General features: G+C 42.3%; 3 non-coding genes across 3 annotated transcripts; 2 read left to right on the plus strand and 1 right to left on the minus strand.

Annotated features, from left to right (window-relative positions):
* The first annotated feature begins 6,099 nt into the window (after positions 1–6,099).
* LOC140274341 (U5 spliceosomal RNA) lies at positions 6,100–6,213 on the plus strand. The gene has a single exon (XR_011908305.1). It is a non-coding gene; the product is annotated as a U5 spliceosomal RNA (small nuclear RNA).
* A 308-nt stretch (positions 6,214–6,521) lies between these two features.
* LOC140274130 (U2 spliceosomal RNA) lies at positions 6,522–6,705 on the plus strand. The gene has a single exon (XR_011908111.1). It is a non-coding gene; the product is annotated as a U2 spliceosomal RNA (small nuclear RNA).
* A 14,684-nt stretch (positions 6,706–21,389) lies between these two features.
* LOC140274306 (U5 spliceosomal RNA) lies at positions 21,390–21,503 on the minus strand. The gene has a single exon (XR_011908272.1). It is a non-coding gene; the product is annotated as a U5 spliceosomal RNA (small nuclear RNA).
* Between the last annotated feature and the right edge of the window lie 2,885 nt (positions 21,504–24,388).

Here is a 24,388-nt window from a genome sequence, read left to right on the forward strand (position 1 = left end):
CATTCTCACCCTTTCTCATCAGCTTTTTGCAAATTATGATCTGACATTCACACCTACTTGCAGTCGAACAGCTCTTCTCCCGCTTTTGATTATGTTTGGTTGGATATTCGAACCTTTTCTTAACTTCTTTTTACATATTTTGGTTGGACGTTCACACCTTCATGAAGCTGAACACTTCCACTCCTGCTTTTGATGATGTATGGTTGGGCATTCACACCGTTTTTTTGCCCATTTTTCAGGAATTATGGGTGGACATTCACACCTTGCAGCTGAACACCTCCTATCCCACTTATGATCATGTGCGGTTTGATTTTCGAAAAGTTTCTTTCATGTTTTCTAGCAATTATTGATGGACATGTAGACCTTCTTGCAGCAGAACACCTCCGCTCCCTCTTTTGATCATACATTGTCAGGCATTCGCACCTTGTCTTACCCACTTTTTACAAACTTTAGTCGAACAGTCACACCTTTTTGCAGCCGAACACCACCTCTCCCGCTTTTGATGATATATGGTCCAGCATTCTTACCTTTTCTAACACATTCTTCAGCAATTATGGTCGGACATTCACACCTACTCAGAGCCGAACACCTCCGCTCCCGCATTTGATGGTGTATAGTCGGGCATTCTCACCCTTTCTCATCAGCTTTTTACAAATTATGATCTGACATTCACACCTGCTTTTGATAATGTATTGTTAGGCATTCGCACCTTTTTTTTTACCCATTTTTCATGAATTATGGGTGGACATTCACACCTTCTTGCAGCCGAACACCTCCTCTCCCGCTTATGATCATGTGCGGTTTGATATTCGAAAATTTACTTTCTTGTTTTAAAGCAATTATTGATGGACATTCAAACCTTCTTTTTGATGGTGTATAGTCGGGCTTTCGAGCCTTTTCTTCCCGGTTTTTACAAACCATGGTCGGACTTTCACACCTTCTTGTAGCCGAACAACTCCGCTCCCGCTATTGATTGTGTACAGTCGGGTATTTTAACCTTTTCTTACCCGCTTTTTACCAACTATGGTCGGACATTCACACCGTCTTACAGCGGAACACCTCTGCTCCCGCTTTTGATGGTGTATAGTCGGGCATTCGAACCTTTTCTTACCCGCTTTTTACAAACTATGGTGGGACATTCAAACCTTCTTGTATCCGAAAACCTCCGCTCTCTCTTTTGATCATACATTGTCGGACATTCGCACCTTTTCTTACCCGCTTTTTACAAACCATGGTCGGACTTTCACATCTTCTTGTAGCCGAACACATCCGCTCCCGCTATTGATTGTGTACAGTCGGGTATTTTAACCTTTTCTTACCCGCTTTTTACAAACCATTGTTGGACTTTCACTCCTTCTTGCAGCCGAACACCACCTCTCCCGCTTTTGATGATGTATGGTCCAGTATTCTTACCTTTTCTAACACATTTTTCAGCAATTATGGTCGGACATTCACACCTACTCACAGCTGGACACCTCCGCTCCCGCTTTTGATCATACAATGTCGGGACATCGCTCCTTGTCTTACCAGCTTTTTACAAACTTTAGTCGAACATTCACACCTTCTTGCAGCTTAACACCTCCGCTCCCGCTTTTGATGATGTATAGTCGGGCTTTCGAGCCTTTTCTTACCCGGTTTTTACAAATTATGGTTGGACATTCAGACCTTGCAGCCGAACACCTCCGCTCTCTCTTTTGATCATACATTGTCGGGCATTCGCACCTTGTCTTACCCGCTTTTTACAAACTATAGTCAGACATTCACACCTTGCAGCTGAACCTCCGCTCCCTGTTTTGATCATGTGTGGTCTGGCAATACTACCTTTTCTTCCCCCGTTTGTGAGTAATTATGGCTGGACATTCACACCTACTTGCAGTCAAACAGCTCTGCTCCCGCTTTTGATTATGTTTGGTTGGATATTCGAACCTTTTCTTAACTGCTTTTTACAAACCATGGTCGTACTTTCACACCGTCTTGTAGCCGAACAACTCCGCTCCCGCTATTGATTTTGTACAGTCGGGTATTTTAACCTTTTCTTACCCGCTTTTTACCAACTATGGTCGGACATTCACACCGTCTTACAGCGGAACACCTCCGCTCCCGCTTTTTATGGTGTATAGTCGGGCATTTGAACCTTTTCTTACCCGCTATTTACAAACTATGGTAGGACATTCAAACTTTCGTATATCCGAAAACCTCCACTCTCTCTTTTGATCATACATTGTCGGACATTCGCAGCTTTTCTTACCGGCTTTTTACAAACCATGGTCGGACTGTCACACCTTCTTGTAGCCGAACACATCCGCTCCCGCTATTGATTGTATACAGTCGGGTATATTAACCTTTTCTTACCCGCATTTTACCAAGTATGGTTGGACATTCACACCTTCGTACAGCGGAACACCTCCGCTCCCTCTTTTGATGGTGTATGTTCGGGCATTCAAACCTTTTCTTACCCGCTTTTTCCAAACTATGGTCGGCTATTCACAGCTTCCTCTCCACCCACCATACTTGTATGGTGGGATATTCACACCCACTTGCATCCGAAGACCTCCGCCCCCACTTTTGTTGATATTTAGTCGGTCATTCGCACCTTACCCGCTTTTGGCAAACTATGGCCTTCTTGCAGCCAAACAACTCTGATCTGGCTTTTGATGATGTAAGGTTGGGCATTCAGACCTTGCTTCACCTGCTTTTCACCAAATATAGTCGAACAGTCACACCTTCTTGCAGCCGAACACTTCTGCTCCACCTTTTAGTGTTCTATGGATTATTCACACCTTTTTTTTCACCGCATTTTATAGATTATGGTTGGAAATTCTCACCCACTCTTATCCTCTTAAGACCTCTCCTCCTGCTTTAGTTAATATATAGTCGGGCATTCGAACCTTTTCTTACCCACTTTTTACAAATTTTGGTCTAACATTCATACCTACTTGCAGCCGAACACCTCCGCTCCCGCTTTTGATGGTGTATAGTCGGGCTTTCGAGCCTTTTCTTCCCCGGTTTTTACAAATTATGGTTGGACATTCAGACCTTGCAGCCGAAAACCTCCGCTCCCTCTTTTGATCATACATTGTCAAGCATTCGCACCTACTTGCAGCCGAATACTTCCGCTTCACCTTTTAGTGATGTATGGTTGGCACTTGCACCTTTTCTTACCCATTTTTCAGTAATTATGGGTGGACATTCACACCTTCTTGCAGCTGAACACCTCCTCTCCCACTTATGATCATGTGTGGTTTGATATTCGAAAATTTTCTTTCATGTTTTCTAGCAATTACTGATGGACATTCAGACCTTCTTTCAGCTGAACACCTCCGCTTCTGCTTTTGATGGTGTATGTTCGGGTATTCGAACCTTTTCTTACCCGCTTTTTACAAACTATGGTTGGACATTCAAACCTTCTTGTAGCCGAACACATCCACTCCTGCTTTTGATGATGCATGGTTGGGCATTCAAACCTTTTCTTACCCATTTTTCAGTAATTATGGTTGGACACTCACACCTTCTTGCAGCTGCACACCTCCTCTGCCGCTTATGATCATGTGCGGTTTGATATTCAAAAATTCTCTTTCATGTTTTCTAGCAATTATTGTTGGACATTCAGACCTTCTTGCAGCTGAACACCTCCGCCCCCACTTTTGTTGATGGTGTATAATCGGTCATTCGCACCTTACCCACTTTTGGCAAACTATGGCCTTCTTGCAGCCAAACACCTCTGATCTCGCTTTTGATGATGTAAGGTTGGGCATTCAGACCTTGCTTCACCTGCTTTTCACCAAATATAGTCGGACATTCACACCTTCTTGCAGCCGAACACTTCCGCTTCACCTTTTAGTGTTCTATGGGGTATTCACACCTTTTTTTTCACCGCATTTTATAGATTATGGTTGGAAATTCTCACCCACTCTCATCCGAAGACCTCTCCTCCCACTTTTGTTAATATATAGTCGGGCATTCGAACCTTTTCTTACCCGCTTTTTACAAATTATGGTCGAACATTCACACCTACTTGCAGCCGAATACTTCCGCTCCACCTTTTAGTGATGTATGGTTGGTATTTGCACCTTTTCTTACCCTCTTTTTATAATGATTGCTTAAGATTAAGTTGTTTTTTCTCAAACTACAACATTTTTTTAATTGTTGAAACTTGATTTGAAGTGGATAAATAAGGAGGACAAACAGTTTTAAGTCAGGCTGATAGAAGGAATTAATTTTATAGCAAAATCTGTATTTCGTCATATGTCGTGAGATGCTTATTTCTGAAGAAGTTCTTTCTAATTCTACAAAGTACAACGTTGTTTATCGTTGAAACTTGATTAGACATGAATAAATATGAAGGACAAAGCAGTCTTAACTTGGTTAGAGTTAAGGAATTCGTTTTATAGGAGAATCCGAATTCGTGCATAACTCGTAAAATAGAGCTTATTTTCGGATTCCTGAAGAATGAGTCTGGTTCTTTCTCATAATACAAAGTTTGTTGTTTATTGTTGAAACTTCATCAGAAGTGAAGAAATAAATGAATGCCTATCAACAAATGTGGGATCTAAACTCTAGTGCTTCCTCTAAAATAATTTCCTTTCTCAATTTAGAAATGTGTGTGTGTAAGTCACAACACCCGTGACACCAAAACGGCTTTCTTTTCTCTCTTTTCTCTACACTCTGCACTGTGAGCACACACACCAAATCAGAAAGGCTTTTTTCTCTCTTTTCTACATTATGGACTGTGGGGACACAAAACCGCTCTCTCTTTTTTTTTTTGATTGTGTGCCAGGGCGTTGTCTCACGTATTAGATTATGCTTACGATACGAATGGGTTTATCAGTCACATCAGAATCCATACATACTGATCCTCCCGTAATAAAATGGTCGGATCTAATCAAACACACTTTGTTTCTTGTGACAATCAAGTCAGCGAAACAGCGTATACACGTCAAGACACTGAATCAAGTTTGCCACAAGAACTCATAAGTTTGGCAGTATTGCTCTGCCGTCAGCAATCATACACCCATTTTATTTTCGTGAGACATGTGCAGGCACCTGTTCATCTACTGTTCTATCACTATGAATTAGTTTATCTATTATCAATAAGGATACTTCTACAACTACTATCAAAGTATGTCCGGACTTCTTATGTTGTCAGTTGCTATATATGAATAAGTGGGTAGCTACTGACAAGCATTAAGCATGTCACACAGCCCAAACATATAACATTTCAGGACAAACCACACAGTTAACAACCACAGTGAAGTGTCAAAGCCCAAACATGTAACATTTCAGGACACACCACACAGTTAACAACCACAGTGAAGTGTCAAAGCCCAAACATGTAACATTCAACAGGACACTTACACAACACATTCAAGTCAAACAGTCAGACAACATACAAGAACATATACCCCAGCCGGCATTGCTCCCTGCCTATTTTCCTACAGCTCACTATGTGTGCGCACACCTTTATTCACAAACTCTTCAACTTATACTCTTTTACCAAAGCTGCTACAGCTCGATTGGCCGAATACCCTTAGATCCTATTTCGGTGAATTTGACATCTGCCTTACATGTAACAGATTAGCGGTTTAGCAGTTTTAATTTAGTTTGAGTGAAGGAATTCATTTTATAGCAAAATCCGAAATCGTGAAGAACTCATGAAAGTAAGCTTATTCTCGGATTCCTGAAACTTTAGATTTGCTCTTTCTTTTACTGCAAAGTACAACGTTGTTTTTTTTTTTTGTTTAAATCTTTCTAGACATGGTAAATATGAAGGACAAAGCAGTTTTAACATAGTTTGAGTGAAGGAATTCATTTTATAGATAAAATCCCAAGAGTCTGCTGAGAAAAGAGAGTGAATGCGAAGTAGACTTTAACACGGCTCTGGGAGCGAGCCGAGTGTGGGCTAACCGGGAGAATTGCTTGAAAGAAACGCGACACCGAATGAGCGGTCAGAACAAAGCCTCAATACCGTGTTCCCGTGGTGTTTTTGTTGCTGCCTTGTCGATTGCACAGGGGCAAGCGTTTCAACCAAGCAACGCTCACCATGGGGAAGGTGGCTATGGCAACTAGCCTGATGCCCTGCTCCCGCAGTGACGGATAATCGTACTCTGGTTTCTCTTCATAACATACAAGTCTTTCGCCTTTTACTAAAGACTTTCATGGAGAGCAGCACTAATGAGTTGTTTCTATTTTTGGCAGGCTTTACCTTTGCGGGTGAAGCCCTTTCTGTCTGTGCAAAAGAAATCTTGTTACTGTGCAGAGTGACTTCTCTGAGTAGAGTCGCCTTACTTGTTGCGATTGTGCCGATGTTCGAAGCTGGAGTGCAAAGTTGTTGCTTGAATGGTGCTTGCTGGAGCATGCGGGAGTGCAAAGTTATACCATTTAAAAGGGCTGAAGAGTGCTCAGTGCAGCGGGTGGGCGGAGGTGCAACGTGACACTCTAGCCACCTATGGCCATAAAAAGAACACTGCTACAAGTGCGCATTGTGCAAGCAAGGGCCCTCGGACCTGAAACAGTGGACAGTTATCGCTTCTCGGCCTTTTGGCTAAGATCAAGTGTAGTATCTGTTCTTATCAGTTTAATATGTCCTCTATACGAGGACTACATATTAAATGGATTTTTAAGAATAGGAGTTGAAAAAGAAGCTTGCTCCGTTCACTCCAAGCATCGACCCAGTACTGCAGTGCCGCTGGGAACGGTGCGCTCTTCTCTGCTCTTGTGAAAAAGCAAACAGCGGTCCAGGATGGAAGTTTCAGGGAGCCCAAGATGAAACTTTCTTTTAATCTGCTGAGAAAAGAGAGTGAATGCGAAGTAGACTTTAACACAGCTCTGGGAGCGAGCCGAGTGTGGGCTAACCGGGAGAATTGCTTGAAAGAAACGCGACACCGAATGAGTGGTCAGAACAAAGCCTCAATACGGTGTTCCCGTGGTGTTTGTGGCTGCCTTGTCTTTTGCACAGAGTAAAAGACAAGGCAGCCATCGAATAGGGCCCGATTGTTCCTACTTGGTCAGCCGAGGAGCAAGGGGGGGGAGCAAGCGTCTCAACCAAGCAAATCTCACCAAGTAGGAACAATCGGGCCCTATTCGATGGCTGCAACACCTGAAAGAGATATTGATGAGAGACCCGATCAAAAGCTTTTTCAAAGTCTAAATTTAAGATGACAAGCCGGGTGTTTCTGTCTCTAGCGTAATCAATGATGTCTCGAATCAGTACGAGGCTGTCGGTGAGTTGTCTCTCTGAGATGGCACAAGCCTGGTCTGGGTGAATTACCTCCTCTAAAACAGAGGACATCCGTGTCGTTAAAACCTTGCTAAAAAGTTTATAGTCAAAGTTTAAAAGTGTGATGGGCCTCCAATTCTTTAGGTCAGTCTTATCATTTTTATCAGAAGTGAAGAAATAAATGAATGCCTATCAACAAATGTGGGATCTAAACTCTAGTGCTTCCTCTAAAATAATTTCCTTTCTCAATTTAGAAATGTGTTCGAAAAGGTAAAAATGCCGGTCCATACATAATCAAAATCGGGAGAGGTGGTGTTCAGCTGCAAGAAGGTCTAAATGTCCATCAATAATTGCTAGAAAACATGAAAGAAAATTTTCGAAAATCAAACCACACATGATCATAAGTGGGAGAGGAGGTGTTCAGCTGCAAGAAGGTGTGAATGTCCACCCATAATACCTGAAAAATGGGTAAAAAAAAGGTGCGAATGCCCAACCATACATCATCAAAAGCAGGAGTGCATGTGTTCGGCTACAAGAAGGTGTGAACGTCCAACCAAAGTTTGTAAAAAGCAGTTAAGAAAAGGTTCGAATATCTAACCAAACATAATCAAAAGCGGGAGCAGAGCTGTTCGACTGGAAGTAGGTGTGAATGTCAGATCATAATTTGCAAAAAGCTGATGAGAAAGGGTGAGAATGCCCGACTATACACCATCAAATGCGGTAGCGGAGTTGTTCGGCTGTGAGTAGGTGTGAATCTCCAACCATAATTGCTGAAAAATGTGTTAGAAAAGGTAAAAATGCCGGTCCATACATCATCAAAATCGGGAGAGGTGGTGATCAGCTGCAAGAAGGTCTAAATGTCCATCAATAATTGCTAGAAAACATGAAAGAAAATTTTCGAAAATCAAACCACACATGATCATAAGTGGGAGAGGAGGTGTTCAGCTGCAAGAAGGTGTGAATGTCCACCCATAATACCTGAAAAATGGGTAAAAAAAAGGTGCGAATGCCCAACCATACATCATCAAAAGCAGGAGTGCATGTGTTCGGCTACAAGAAGGTGTGAACGTCCAACCAAAGTTTGTAAGAAGCAGTTAAGAAAAGGTTTGAATATCCAACCATACATAATGAAAAGCGGGAGCAGAGCTGTTCGACTGCAAGTAGGTGTGAATGTCAGATCATAATTTGCAAAAAGCTGATGAGAAAGGGTAAAAATGCCGGTCCATACATCATCAAAAGCGAGAGAGGTTGTGTTCGGCTGCAAGTAGGTGTGAATGTCCAGCCATAATTACTCACAAACGGGTAAGAAAAGGTAGTATTGCCAGACCATATATGATCAAAACAGGGAGCAGAGGTGGTTCAGCTGCAAGAAGGTTTGAATGTCAAACTAAAGTTCAAATATATTAACAAAAGTGGGAGGAGAGGTCTTCGGATGAAAGTGGTTGAAAATTTCCAACCATAATGTATAAAATGCGGTGAAAAAAAAGTGTGATAGAACACTAAAAGGTGGAGCGGAAGTGTTTGGCTGCAAGAAGGTGTGAATGTCCAACTATATTTGGTGAAAAGCAGGTGAAGCAAGGTCTGAATGCCCAACCTTACACCATCAAAAGCGAGATCAGAGGTGTTTGGCTGCAAGAAGGCCATAGTTTGCCAAAAGCGGGTAAGGTGCGAATGTCCGACTAAATATCAACAAAATTTGGGGCGGAGGTTTTTGGATGCAAGTGGGTGTGAATATCCCACCATACAAGTATGGTGGAGAGGAAGCTGTGAATAGCCGACCATAGTTTGGAAAAAGCGGGTAAGAAAAGGTTTGAATGCCCGAACATACACCATCAAAAGCGGAAGCGGAGGTGTTCGGCTGCAAGATATTGTGAACGTCCGACCAAAGTTTGTAAAAAGCAGTTAAGAAAAGGTTCAAATATCTAACCAAACATAATCAAAAGCGGGAGCAGAGCTGTTCGACTGGAAGTAGGTGTGAATGTCAGATCATAATTTGCAAAAAGCTGATGAGAAAGGGTGAGAATGCCCGACTATACACCATCAAATGCGGTAGCGGAGTTGTTCGGCTGTGAGTAGGTGTGAATCTCCAACCATAATTGCTGAAAAATGTGTTAGAAAAGGTAAAAATGCCGGTCCATACATAATCAAAATCGGGAGAGGTGATGTTCAGCTGCAAGAAGGTCTAAATGTCCATCAATAATTGCTAGAAAACATGAAAGAAAATTTTCGAAAATCAAACCACACATGATCATAAGTGGGAGAGGAGGTGTTCAGCTGCAAGAAGGTGTGAATGTCCACCCATAATACCTGAAAAATGGGTAAAAAAAAGGTGCGAATGCCCAACCATACATCATCAAAAGCAGGAGTGCATGTGTTCGGCTACAAGAAGGTGTGAACGTCCAACCAAAGTTTGTAAAAAGCAGTTAAGAAAAGGTTCGAATATCCAACCATACATAATCAAAAGCGGGAGCAGAGCTGTTCGACTGCAAGTAGGTGTGAATGTCAGATCATAATTTGCAAAAAGCTGATGAGAAAAGGTAAGAATGCCGGTCCATACATCATCAAAAGCGAGAGAGGTTGTGTTCGGCTGCAAGTAGGTGTGAATGTCCAGCCATAATTACTCACGAACAGGTAAGAAAAGGTAGTATTGCCAGACCATATATGATCAAAACAGGGAGCGGAGGTGGTTCAGCTGCAAGAAGGTTTGAATGTCCGACTAAAGTTCAAATATATTAACAAAAGCGGGAGGAGAGGTCTTCGGATGAGAGTGGTTGAAAATTTCCAACCATAATGTATAAAATGCGGTGAAAAAAAGGTGTGATAGAACACTAAAAGGTGGAGCGGAAGTGTTCGGCTGCAAGAAGGTGTGAATGTCCGACTATATTTGGTGAAAAGCAGGTGAAGCAAGGTCTGAATGCCCAACCTTACATCATCAAAAGCGAGATCAGAGGTGTTTGGCTGCAAGAAGGCCATAGTTTGCCAAAAGCGGGTAAGGTGCGAATGTCCGACTAAATATCAACAAAATTTGGGGCGGAGGTCTTCGGATGCAAGTGGGTGTGAATGTCCGACTATATTTGGTGAAAAGCAGGTGAAGCAAGGTCTGAATGCCCAACCTTACATCATCAAAAGCGAGATCAGAGGTGTTTGGCTGCAAGAAGGCCATAGTTTGCCAAAAGCGGGTAAGGTGCGAATGTCCGACTAAATATCAACAAAATTTGGGGCGGAGGTCTTCGGATGCAAGTGGGTGTGAATGTCCGACTATATTTGGTGAAAAGCAGGTGAAGCAAGGTCTGAATGCCCAACCTTACATCATCAAAAGCGAGATCAGAGGTGTTTGGCTGCAAGAAGGCCATAGTTTGCCAAAAGCGGGTAAGGTGCGAATGACCGACTAAATATCAACAAAAGTGGGGGCGGAGGTCTTCGGATGCAAGTGGGTGTGAATATCCCACCATACAAGTATGGTGGAGAGGAAGCTGTGAATGGCCGACCATAGTAAAAGGCGGGTGAGAGAAGGTGCGAATGTCAAACCATACATAATCAAAACAGGGAGCGGAGGTGTTCTGCTGTAAGAAGGTGTGAATGTCCAACCATAGTTGGTAAAAAGCGGGTAAGAAAAGGTTAAAATACCCGACTGTAGACAATCAATAGCGGGAGCGGAGTTGTTCGGCTACTAAAAGGTGTGAAAGTCCGACCATGGTTTGTAAAAAGCGGGTAAGAAAAGGTGCGAATGCCCGACAATGTATGATCAAAAGAGGGAGTGGAGGTTTTCGGCTGCAAGAAGGTCTGAATGTCCAACCATAATTTGTAAAAACCGGGGAAGAAAAGGCTCGAAAGCCCGACTATACACCATCAAAAGTGGGAGCGGAGGTGTTCAGCTGCAAGACGGTCTGAATGTCCATCAATAATTGCTAGAAAACATGAAAGAAAATTTTCGAATATCAAACTGCACATGATCATAAGCGGGAGAGGAGGTGTTCAGCTGCAAGAAGGTGTGAATGTCTACCCATAATTACTGAAAAATGGGTAAGAAAAGGTGCGAATGCCTAACCATACATCATCAAAAGAGGGAGCGGAGGTGTTCCGCTGTAAGACGGTGTGAATGTCCGACCATAGATGGTAAAAAGCGGGTAAGAAAAGGTTAAATTACCCGACTGTACACAATGAAAAGAGGGAGTGGAGTTGTTCAGCTAAGAGAAGGTGTGAAAGTCCGACCTTGGTTTGTAAAAAGCAGGTAAGAAAAGGTTCGTATGCCCGAATATACACCATCAAAAGCGGAAGCGGAGGTGTTCGGCTGCAAGATATTGTGAACGTCCGACCAAAGTTTGTAAAAAGCAGTTAAGAAAAGGTTCGAATATCTAACCAAACATAATCAAAAGCGGGAGCAGAGCTGTTCGACTGGAAGTAGGTGTGAATGTCAGAGAATAATTTGCAAAAAGCTGATGAGAAAGGGTGAGAAATCCCGACTATACACCATCAAATGCGGTAGCGGAGTTGTTCGGCTGTGAGTAGGTGTGATTCTCCAACCATAATTGCTGAAAAATGTGTTAGAAAAGGTAAGAATGCCGGTCCATACATCATCAAAAGCGGGAGAGGTGGTGTTCGGCTGCAAGTAGGTGTGAATGTCCATTAATAATTGCTTTAAAACATGAAAGAAAATTTTCGAATATCAAACCTTACATGATCATTAGCGGGAGAGGAGGTGTTCAGCTGCAAGAAGATGTGAATATCCACCCATAATTACTGAAAAATGGGTAGGAAAAGATGCGAATGTCCAACCATAAATCATCAAAAGCAGGAGTGGAGTTGTTCAGCTACAAGAAGGTATGAAAGTCCAACCATGGTTTGTAAAAAGCGGGTAAGAGAAGGTTCGAATACCCGAATATATACCATCAAAAGCGGAAGTGGGGGTGTTCGGCTGCAAGAAGGTGTGAACGTCCGACCAAAGTTTGTAAAAAGCAGTTAAGAAAAGGTTTGAATATCCAACCGAACATAATCAAAAGCGGGAGCAGAGCTGTTCGACTGCAAGTAGGTGTGAATGTCAGATCATAATTGCTGAAAAATGTGATAGAAAAGACTAGAATGCCGGACAATACATCATCAAAAGCGGGAGAGGTGGTTTTTCGGCTGCAAGTAGGTGTGAATGTCCAGCCATAATTACTCACAAACGGGGGAAGAAAAGGTAGTATTTCCAGACCACACATGATCAAAACAGGGAGCGGAGGTTCAGCTGCAAGGTGTGAATGTCTGACTATAGTTTGTAAAAAGCGGGTAAGACAAGGTGCGAATGCCCAACAATGTATGATCAAAAGAGAGAGCGGAGGTTTTCGGCTGCAAGGTCTGAATGTCCAACCATAATTTGTAAAAACCGGGTAAGAAAAGGCTCGAAAGCCCGACTATACATCATCAAAAGCGGGAGCGGAGGTGTTCAGCTGCAAGAAGGTGTGAATGTTCGACTAAAGTTTGTAAAAAGCTGGTAAGACAAGGAGCGATGTCCCGACATTGTATGATCAAAAGCGGGAGCGGAGGTGTCCAGCTGTGAGTAGGTGTGAATGTCCGACCATAATTGCTGAAAAATGTGTTAGAAAAGGTAAGAATACTGGACCATACATCATCAAAAGCGGGAGAGGTGGTGTTCGGCTGCAAGAAGGTGTGAAAGTCCGACAATGGTTTGTAAAAAGCGGGTAAAAAAAGGTTCGAATGCCCGAATATACATCATCAAAAGCGGAAGCGGAGGTGTTCGGATGCAAGAAGGTGTGAACGTCCGACCAAAGTTTGTAAAAAGCAGTGAAAAGCGAGAAAAAGCATTTCGTGAGTTCTGCATGATTTGGGATTTTGCTTATAAAATGCATTACTTCACTCAAACTATGTTAAAACTGATTTGTCCTTCATATTTACCATGTCTAGAAATATTTAAACAAAAAAACAACGTTGTACTTTGCAGTAAAAGAAAGAGCAAATCTAAAGTTTCAGGAATCCGAGTATAAGCCTGCTTTCATGAGTTCTGCACGATTTCGGATTTTGCTATAAAATGAATTGCTTTGCTCAAACCAAGTTAAAACTGCTTTGTCCTTCCATATTCATCAATGTCTAGATCGACTTCAACAAAGAAAAACATTGGACTTTGCAGTAGAAGAAGTTGAAATCCATCTACACATTGATAAATATGAAGGACAAAGCAGTTCCCACTTGCCCATAAGAAAATAAGCTTATTCTCGGATTCCTGATCCTTCAGTGTTGCTCTTTCTTCTACTGCAAAATACAATGTTGTTCTTTGTTGAAGTCGATCTAGACATTGATAAACATGAAGGAAAAAGCAGTTTTAACTTGGTTTGAGTGAATGAATTCATTTTATACATAAAATCCGAAATCGTGCAGAACTCATGAAAATAAGCTTATTCTCGGATTCCTAAAACTTTTGATTGGCTCTTTCTTTTACTGCAAAGTACAACGTTGTTTTTTTGTTTAAATCTATCGAGACATTGATAAATATGAAGGTAAAAGCCGTTTTAACATAGTTTGAGTGAAGGAATTGATTTTATAGATAAAATCCCAAATCATGCAGAACTCCTCAAAAGGGGCGTATGGCTTAATCACAAGTGTGGTTCTTTCTCATTCAGGGTAGTATGAGGAAGTTTATGCTTGAAATATATGTAGAAATGGGTACATATGAAATACAAAGCAGTGTTAACTTAGTTTGAGTGAAGGAATTCATTTTATACATAAAATCCCAAATCATGCAGAACGTATGAAAAGAAGCTTATTCTCGGATTCCTGATCCTTCAGTTTTGCTCTTTCTTCTACTGCAAAATGCAATGTTGTTCTTTGTTGAAGTCGATCTAGACATTGATAAATATGAAGGAAAAAGCCGTTTTAACTTGGTTTGAGTGAATTAATTAATTTTATACATAAAATCCGAAATCGTGCAGAACTCATGAAAATAAGCTTATTCTCGGATTCCTAAAACTTTTGATTTGCACTTTCTTTTACTGCAAAGTACAACGTTGTTTTTTGTTGAAATCTATCTAGACATTGATAAATACCAGCCTAAACTCTGCTGCCGCTTTTGATAATTTATGGTTGGGCATTCTTACCTTTTCTTACCCGCTTTTTACAAATTATGATCTTACATTCACACCTACTTGCAGTCGAACACCTTCTCATGTGCGGTTGGGCTTTCGCACCTTTTCTTACCCATTTTTCAGTAATTATGGGTGGACATTCAGACCTTCTTGCAGCCGAAAACCTCCGCTCCTCTTTTGATCATACATTGTCGGGCATTCACACCTTGTCTTACCCGCTTTTTACAAACTTTAGTCGGACATTCAAACCTTCTTGCAGCTGAACCACCTCCATTCCCTGTTTTGATCATGTGTGGTCTGGAAATACTACCTTTTCTTCCCCCGTTTGTGAGTAATTATGGCTGGACATTCACACCTACTTGCAGCCGAAAAACCACCTCTCCCGCTTTTGATGATGTATTGTCCGGCATTCTAGTCTTTTCTATCACATTTTTCAGCAATTATGATCTGACATTCACACCTACTTGCAGTCGAACAGCTCTGCTCCCGCTTTTGATTATGTTCGGTTGGATATTCAAACCTTTTCTTAATTGCTTTTTACAAACTTTGGTCGGACGTTCACACCTTCTTGCAGCCGAACACCCCCACTTCCGCTTTTGATGGTATATATTCGGGTATTCGAACATTCTCTTACCCGCTGTTTACAAACCATGGTTGGACTTTCATACCTTCTTGTAGCTGAACAACTCCACTCCTGCTTTTGATGATTTATGGTCGGACATTCGCATCTTTTCCTACCCATTTTTCAGTAATTATGGGTGGATATTCACATCTTCTTGCAGCTGAACACCTCCTCTCCCGCTAATGATAATGTAAGGTTTGATATTCGAAAATTTTCTTTCATGTTTTAAAGCAATTATTAATGGACATTCACACCTACTTGCAGCCGAACACCACCTCTCCCGCTTTTGATGATGTATGGACCGGCATTCTTACCTTTTCTAACACATTTTTCAGCAATTATGGTTGGAGAATCACACCTACTCACAGCCGAACAACTCCGCTACCGCATTTGATGGTGTATAGTCGGGATTTCTCACCCTTTCTCATCAGCTTTTTGCAAATTATTCTCTGACATTCACACCTACTTGCAGTCGAACAGCTCTGCTCCCGCTTTTGATTATGTTTGGTTAGATATTCGAACCTTTTCTTAACTGCTTTTTTACAAACTTTGGTCGGACGTTCACACCTTCTTGCAGCTGAACACCTCCTATCCCACTTATGATCATGTGCGGTTTGATTTTCGAAAAGTTTCTTTCATGTTTTCTAGCAATTATTGATGGACATGTAGACCTTCTTGCAGCTGAACACCTCCGCTCCCGCTTTTGATCATACATTGTCAGGCATTCGCACCTTGTCTTACCCACTTTTTACAAACTTTAGTCGAACAGTCACACCTTTTTGCAGCCGAACACCACCTCTCCCGCTTTTGATGATGTATGGTCCAGCATTCTTACCTTTTCTAACACATTCTTCAGCAATTATGGTCGGACATTCACACCTACTCAAAGCCGAACACCTCCGCTCCCGCATTTGATGGTGTATAGTCGGGCATTCTCACCCTTTCTCATCAGCTTTTTGCAAATTATGATCTGACATTCACACCTGCTTTTGATAATGTATTGTTAGGCATTCGCACCTTTTTTTTTACCCATTTTTCATGAATTATGGGTGGACATTCACACCTTCTTGCAGCCGAACACCTCCTCTCCCGCTTATGATCATGTGCGGTTTGATATTCGAAAATTTACTTTCTTGTTTTAAAGCAATTATTGATGGACATTCAAACCTTCTTTTTGATGGTGTATAGTCGGGCTTTCGAGCCTTTTCTTCCCGGTTTTTACAAACCATGGTCGGACTTTCACACCTTCTTGTAGCCGAACAACTCCGCTCCCGCTATTGATTGTGTACAGTCGGGTATTTTAACCTTTTCTTACCCGCTTTTTACCAACTATGGTCGGACATTCACACCGTCTTACAGCGGAACACCTCTGCTCCCGCTTTTGATGGTGTATAGTCGGGCATTCGAACCTTTTCTTACCCGCTTTTTACAAACTATGGTGGGACATTCAAACCTTCTTGTATCCGAAAACCTCCGCTCTCTCTTTTGATCATACATTGTCGGACATTCGCACCTTTTCTTACCCGCTTTTTACAAACCATGGTCGGACTTTCACATCTTCTTTTAGCCGAACACATCCGCTCAAGCTATTGATTGTGTACAGTCGGGTATTTTAACCTTTTCTTACCCGCTTTTTACAAACCATTGTTGGACTTTCACACCTTTTTGCAGCCGAATACCACCTCTCCCGCTTTTAATGATGTATGGTCCAGTATTCTTACCTTTTCTAACACATTTTTCAGCAATTATGGTCGGACATTCACACCTACTCACAGCTGGACACCTCCGCTCCCGCTTTTGATCATACAATGTCGGGACATCGCTCCTTGTCTTACCAGCTTTTTACAAACTTTAGTCGAACATTCACACCTTCTTGCAGCTGAACACCTCCGCTCTCTCTTTTGATCATACATTGTCGGGCATTCGCACCTTGTCTTACCCGCTTTTTACAAACTATAGTCAGACATTCACACCTTGCAGCTGAACCTCCGCTCCCTGTTTTGATCATGTATGGTCTGGCAATACTATCTTTTCTTCCCCCGTTTGTGAGTAATTATGGCTGGACATTCACACCTACTTGCAGTCGAACAGCTCTGCTCCCGCTTTTGATTATGTTTGGTTGGATATTCGAACCTTTTCTTAACTGCTTTTTACAAACCATGGTCGTACTTTCACACCTTCTTGTAGCCGAACAACTCCGCTCCCGCTATTGATTGTGTACAGTCGGGTATTTTAACCTTTTCTTACCCGCTTTTTACCAACTATGGTCAGACATTCACACCGTCTTACAGCGGAACACCTCCGCTCCCGCTTTTTATGGTGTATAGTCGGGCATTTGAACCTTTTCTTACCCGCTATTTACAAACTATGGTAGGACATTCAAACTTTCGTGTATCCGAAAACCTCCGCTCTCTCTTTTGATCATACATTGTCGGACATTCGCAGCTTTTCTTACCGGCTTTTTACAAACCATGATCGGACTGTCACACCTTCTTGTAGCCGAACACATCCGCTCCCGCTATTGATTGTGTACAGTCGGGTATATTAACCTTTTCTTACCCGCTTTTTACCAAGTATGGTTGGACATTCACACCTTCATACAGCGGAACACCTCCGCTCCCTCTTTTGATGGTGTATGTTCGGGCATTCAAACCTTTTCTTACCCGCTTTTTCCAAACTATGGTCGGCTATTCACAGCTTCCTCTCCACCCACCATACTTGTATGGTGGGATATTCACACCCACTTGCATCCGAAGACCTCCGCCCCAAATTTTGTTGATATTTAGTCGGACATTCGCACCTTACCCGCTTTTGGCAAACTATGGCCTTCTTGCAGCCAAACAACTCTGATCTTGCTTTTGATTATGTAAGGTTGGGCATTCAGATCTTGCTTCACCTGCTTTTCACCAAATATAGTCGGACATTCACACCTTCTTGCAGCCGAACACTTCCGCTCCACCTTTTAGTGTTCTATCACACCTTTTTTTTCACCGCATTTTATACATTATGGTTGGAAATTTTCAACCACTCTCATCCGAAGACCTCTCCTCCCGCTTTTGTTAATATATTTGAACTTTAGTTTGACATTCAAACCTTCTTGCAGCTGAACCACCTCCGCTCCCTGTTTTGATCATATATGGTCTGGCTACTACCTTTTCTTACCCGTTTGTGAGTAATTATGGCTGGATATTCACACCTACTTGCAGTCGAACACAACCTCTCTCGCTTTTGATGATGTATGGACTGGCATTTTTACCTTTTCTAACACATTTTTCAGCAATTATGGTCGGAGATTCACACCTACTCACAGCCGAACAACTCCGCTCCCGCATTTGATGATGTATAGTCGGGCATTCTCACCCTTTCTCATCAGCTTTTTGCAAATTATGATCTGACATTCACACCTACTTGCAGTCGAACAGCTCTGCTCCCGCTTTTGATTATGTTTGGTTGGATATTCGAACCTTTTCTTAACTTCTTTTTACATATTTTGGTTGGACGTTCACACCTTCTTGTAGCCGAACACTTCCACTCCTGCTTTTGATGATGTATGGTTGGGCATTCACACCTTTTTTTTGCCCATTTTTCAGGAATTATGGGTGGACATTCACACCTTGCAGCTGAACACCTCCTATCCCACTTATGATCATGTGCGGTTTGATTTTCAAAAAGTTTCTTTCATGTTTTCTAGCAATTATTGATGGACATGTAGACCTTCTTGCAGCTGAACACCTCCGCTCCCGCTTTTGATCATACATTGTCAGGCATTCGCACCTTGTCTTACCCACTTTTTACAAACTTTAGTCGAACAGTCACACCTTTTTGCAGCCGAACACCACCTCTCCCGCTTTTGATGATGTATGGTCCAGCATTCTTACCTTTTCTAACACATTCTTCAGCAATTATGGTCGGACATTCACACTTACTCAGAGCCGAACACCTCCGCTCCCGCATTTGATGGTGTATAGTCGGGCATTCTCACCCTTTCTCATCAGCTTTTTACAAATTATGATCTGACATTCACACCTGCTTTTGATAATGTATTGTTAGGCATTCGCTCCTTTTTTTTTACCCATTTTTCATGAATTATGGGTGGACATTCACACCTTCTTGCAGCCGAACACCTCCTCTCCCGCTTATGATCATGTGCGGTTTGATATTCGAAAATTTACTTTCTTGTTTTAAAGCAATTATTGATGGACATTCAAACCTTCTTTTTGATGGTGTATAGTCGGGCTTTCGAGCCTTTTCTTCCCGGTTTTTACAAACCATGGTCGGACTTTCACACCTTCTTGTAGCCGAACAACTCCGCTCCCGCTATTGATTGTGTACATTCGGGTATTTTAACCTTTTCTTACCCGCTTTTTACCAACTATGGTCGGACATTCACACGTCTTACATCGGAACACCTCTGCTCCCGCTTTTGATGGTGTATAGTCGGGCATTCGAACCTTTTCTTACCCGCTTTTTACAAACTATGGTGGGACATTCAAACCTTCTTGTATCCGAAAACCTCCGCTCTCTCTTTTGATCATACATTGTCGGACATTCGCACCTTTTCTTACCCGCTTTTTACAAACCATGGTCGGACTTTCACATCTTCTTGTAGCCGAACACATCCGCTCCCGCTATTGATTGTGTACAGTCGGGTATTTTAACCTTTTCTTACCCGCTTTTTACCAAGTATGGTCGGACATTCACACCTTCGTACAGCGGAACACCTCCGCTCCCTCTTTTGATGGTGTATGTTCGGGCATTCAAACCTTTTCTTACCCGCTTTTTCCAAACTATGGTCGGCTATTCACAGCTTCCTCTCCACCATACTTGTATGGTGGGATATTCACACCCACTTGCATCCGAAGACCTCCGCCCCCACTTTTGTTGATATTTAGTCGGACATTCGCACCTTACCCGCTTTTGGAAAACTATGGCCTTCTTGCTGCCAAACACCTCTGATCTCGCTTTTGATGATATAAGGTTGGGCATTCAGACCTTGCTTCACCTGCTTTTCACCAAATATAGTCGGACATTCACACCTTCTTGCAGCCGAACACTTCCGCTTTTAGTGTTCTATGAGGCATTCACATATTTTTTTTCACCGTATTTTATAGATTATGGTTGGAAATTCTCACCCACTCTCATCCGAAGACCTCTCCTCCCGCTTTTGTTAATATATAGTCGGGCATTCGAACCTTTTCTTACCCGCTTTTTACAAATTATAGTCGAACATTCACACCTACTTGCAGCTGAATACTTCCGCTCCACCTTGTAGGTATGTATGGTTGGCATTTGCACCTCTTTTTATACTGATTGCTGAAGATTAAGTTGTACTTTCTCAAACTACAACTTTTTTTTATTTGTTGAAACTTGATTTGAAGTGGATAAATAAGGAGGACAAACAGTTTTAAGTCAGGCTGATAGAAGGAATTAATTTTATAGCAAAATCTGTACTTCGTCATATGTCGAGAGATGCTTATTGCTGAAGAAGTTCTTTCTCATTCTACAAAGTACAACGTTGTTTATCGTTGAAACTTGATTAGACATGAATAAATATGAAGGACAAAGCAGTCTTAACTTGGTTTGAGTTAATGAATTCGTTTTATAGGAGAATCCGAATTCGTGCATAACTCATAAAATAGAGCTTATTGTCGGATTCCTGAAGAATGATTCTGGTTCTTTCTAATAATACAAAGTTTGTTGTTTATTGTTGAAACTTCAGAAGTGAAGAAATAAATGAATGCCTATCAACAAATTGACCTTCTGTTGACCTTCGGGGAGGTGAGTATCTTCACTAGACTCACCTGTCTGCTCTTCCTCCTCATTTAGCGTAGCTTCACCCTCTGCCTGTGAATTCTCACAGACTTCAACACTGAGTGGTGAGGCCTCTACAGGCCCCTCCCCTTTTTGCTCCTCACTTCCAATCCAAGCTTTTGGCGGGAAGTTTGAATTTATTGGTTCAACCTCTTCACTTTGTGCACCAACTGCCACCTTTGGTCCTTCTCTTTGTTGGCTTGACTGTGGCTTTACCGTCTTTAATTTGTTGGCAAAAGATTTAGGGCAATCTCTGAAGAGGTGATTTAATTCTCCACAGAGATTACATTTCCTGCCATTTGGACACTCTCCAAAAGTTTGCCCAATTTCTCTGCTCTTCCCACATAACACCTTGGTACAAGCCTCAACCAGGTGCCCATGCTCACCACACTTGCGGCAGAACTTGGGCTGCCCCTGGTGGTGGATGTAACCTCGGTTTTCAAGGTGGCCAGAGTGTCGCCCACCCGCTGCACTGAGCACTCTTCAGCCCTTTTAAATGGTATAACTTTGCACTCCCGCACGCTCCAGCAAGCACCATTCAAGCAACAACTTTGCACTCCAGCTTCGAACATCGGCACAGTCGCAACAAGTAAGGCGACTCTACTCAGAGAAGTCACTCTGCACAGTAACAAGATTTCTTTTGCACGGACAGAAAGGGCTTCACCCGCAAAGGTAAAGCCTGCCAAAAATAGAAACAACTCATTAGTGCTGCTCTCCACAGAAATCTTTAGTAAAAGGCAAAAGACTTGTACGTTATGAAGAGAAACCAGAGTACGATTATCCGTCACTGCGGGAGCAGGGCATCAGGCTTGTTGGCATAGCCACCTTCCCCATGGTGAGCTTTGCTTGGTTGAGACGCTTGCTCCCCCCCCCTTGCTCCTCGGCTGACCAAGTAGGAACAATCGGGCCCTATTCGATGGCTGCCTTGTCTTTTACTCTGTGCAAAAGACAAGGCAGCAACAAAAACACCACGAGAATCCCGTATTGAGGCTTTGTTCTGACCGCTCATTCGGGGTCGCGTTTCTTTCAAGCAATTCTCCTGGTTAGCCCACACTCGGCTCGCTCCCATAGCCGTGTTAAAGTCTACTTCGCATTCACTCTCTTTTCTCAGCAGACTCTTGGGATTTTATCTATAAAATGAATTCCTTCACTCAAACTATGTGAAAACTGCTTTGTCCTTAATATTTACCATGTCTAGAAAGATTTAAACAAAAAAAACAACGTTGTACTCTGCAGTAAAAGAAAGAGCAAATCTAAAGTTTCAGGAATCCGAGAATAAGCTTACTTTCATGAGTTCTTCACGATTTCGGATTTTGCTATAAAATGAATTCCTTCACTCAAACTAAATTAAAATTGCTAAACCGCTAATCTGTTATACGTAAGGCAGATGTCAAATTCACCGAAATAGGATCAAAGGGTATTCGGCCAATCGAGCTGTAGCAGCTTCGGTAAAAGAGTATAAGTTGAAGAGTTTGTGAATAAAGGTGTGCGCACACATAGTGTGCTGTACGAAAATAGGCAGGGAGCAATGCCGGCTGGGGTATATGTTCTTGTATGTTGTCTGACTGTTTGATTTGAATGTGTTGTGTAAGTGTCCTGTTGAATGTTACATGTTTGGGCTTTGACACGCTTCACTGTGGTTGTTAACTGTGTGTTGTGTCCTGAAATGTTATATGTTTGGGCTGTGTGACATGCTTAATGCTTGTCAGTAGCTACCCACTTATTCATATACTATCAAAGTATGTCCGGACTTCTTATGTTGTCAGTTCCCATCAAAAGCGGAAGCGGAGGTCTTCGGATGCAAGTGGGTGTGAATATCCCACCATACAAGTATGGTGGAGAGGAAGCTGTGAATGGCCGACCATAGTAAAAGGCGGGTGAGAGAAGGTGCGAATGTCAAACCATACATAATCAAAACAGGGAGCGGAGGTGTTCTGCTGTAAGAAGGTGTGAATGTCCAACCATAGTTGGTAAAAAGCGGGTAAGAAAAGGTTAAAATACCCGACTGTACACAATAAATAGCGGGAGCGGAGTTGTTCGGCTACTAAAAGGTGTGAAAGTCCGACCATGGTTTGTAAAAAGCGGGTAAGAAAAGGTGCGAATGCCCGACAATGTATGATCAAAAGAGAGAGTGGAGGTTTTCGGCTGCAAGAAGGTCTGAATGTCCATCAATAATTGCTAGAAAACATGAAAGAAAATTTTCGAATATCAAACTGCACATGATCATAAGCGGGAGAGGAGGTGTTCAGCTGCAAGAAGGTGTGAATGTCTACCCATAATTACTGAAAAATGGGTAAGAAAAGGTGCGAATGCCTAACCATACATCATCAAAAGAGGGAGCGGAGGTGTTCCGCTGTAAGACGGTGTGAATGTCCGACCATAGATGGTAAAAAGCGGGTAAGAAAAGGTTAAATTACCCGACTGTACAAAATCAAAAGAGGGAGCGGAGTTGTTCAGCTAAGAGAAGGTGTGAAAGTCCGACCTTGGTTTGTAAAAAGCGGGTAAGAAAAGGTTCGTATGCCCGAATATACACCATCAAAAGCGGAAGCGGAGGTGTTCGGCTGCAAGATATTGTGAACGTCCGACCAAAGTTTGTAAAAAGCAGTTAAGAAAAGGTTCGAATATCTAACCAAACATAATCAAAAGCGGGAGCAGAGCTGTTCGACTGCAAGTAGGTGTGAATATCAGATCATAATTTGCAAAAAGCTGATGAGAAAGGGTGAGAATGCCCGACTATACACTATCAAATGTGGGAGCGGAGGTGTTCGTCTGTGAGCAGGTGTGAATGTCCAACCATAATTGCTGAAAAATGTGTTAGAAAAGACTAGAATGCCGGACCATATATCATCAAAAGCGGGAGCGGAGTTGTTCGGCTGTGAGTAGGTGTGAATCTCCGACCATAATTGCTGAAAAATGTGTTAGAAAAGGTAAGAATGCCGGTCCATACATCATCAAAAGCGAGAGAGGTTGTGTTCGGCTGCAAGTAGGTGTGAATGTCCAGCCATAATTACTCACAAACGGGTAAGAAAAGGTAGTATTGCCGGACCATATATGATCAAAACAGGGAGCGGAGGTGGTTCAGCTGCAAGAAGGTTTGAATGTCCGACTAAAGTTCAAATATATTAAAGAAAGCGGGAGGAGAGGTCTTCGGATGAGAGTGGTTGAAAATTTCCAACCATAATGTATAAAATGCGGTGAAAAAAAGGTGTGATAGAACACTAAAAGGTGGAGCGGAAGTGTTCGGCTGCAAGAAGGTGTGAATATCCGACTATATTTGGTGAAAAGCAGGTGAAGCAAGGTCTGAATGCCCAACCTTACATCATCAAAAGCGAGATCAGAGGTGTTTGGCTGCAAGAAGGCCATAGTTTGCCAAAAGCGGGTAAGGTGCGAATGTCCGACTAAATATCAACAAAATTTGGGGCAGAGGTCTTCGGATGCAAGTGGGTATGAATATCCAACCATACAAGTATGGTGGAGAGGAAGCTGTGAATAGCCGACCATAGTTTGGAAAAAGCGGGTAAGAAAAGGTTTGAATACCCGAACATACACCATCAAAAGAGGGAGCGGAGGTGTTCCGCTGTACGAAGGTGTGAATGTCCGACCATAGTTGGTAAAAAGCGGGTAAGAAAAGGTTAAAATACCCGACTGTACACAATCAAT

The sequence above is a fragment of the Leuresthes tenuis genome, unplaced genomic scaffold, assembly GCF_036924035.1.
Source record: "Leuresthes tenuis unplaced genomic scaffold, fLeuTen1.0.hap1 SCAF_17, whole genome shotgun sequence".
Taxonomy (NCBI): Eukaryota; Metazoa; Chordata; class Actinopteri; order Atheriniformes; family Atherinopsidae; genus Leuresthes; species Leuresthes tenuis.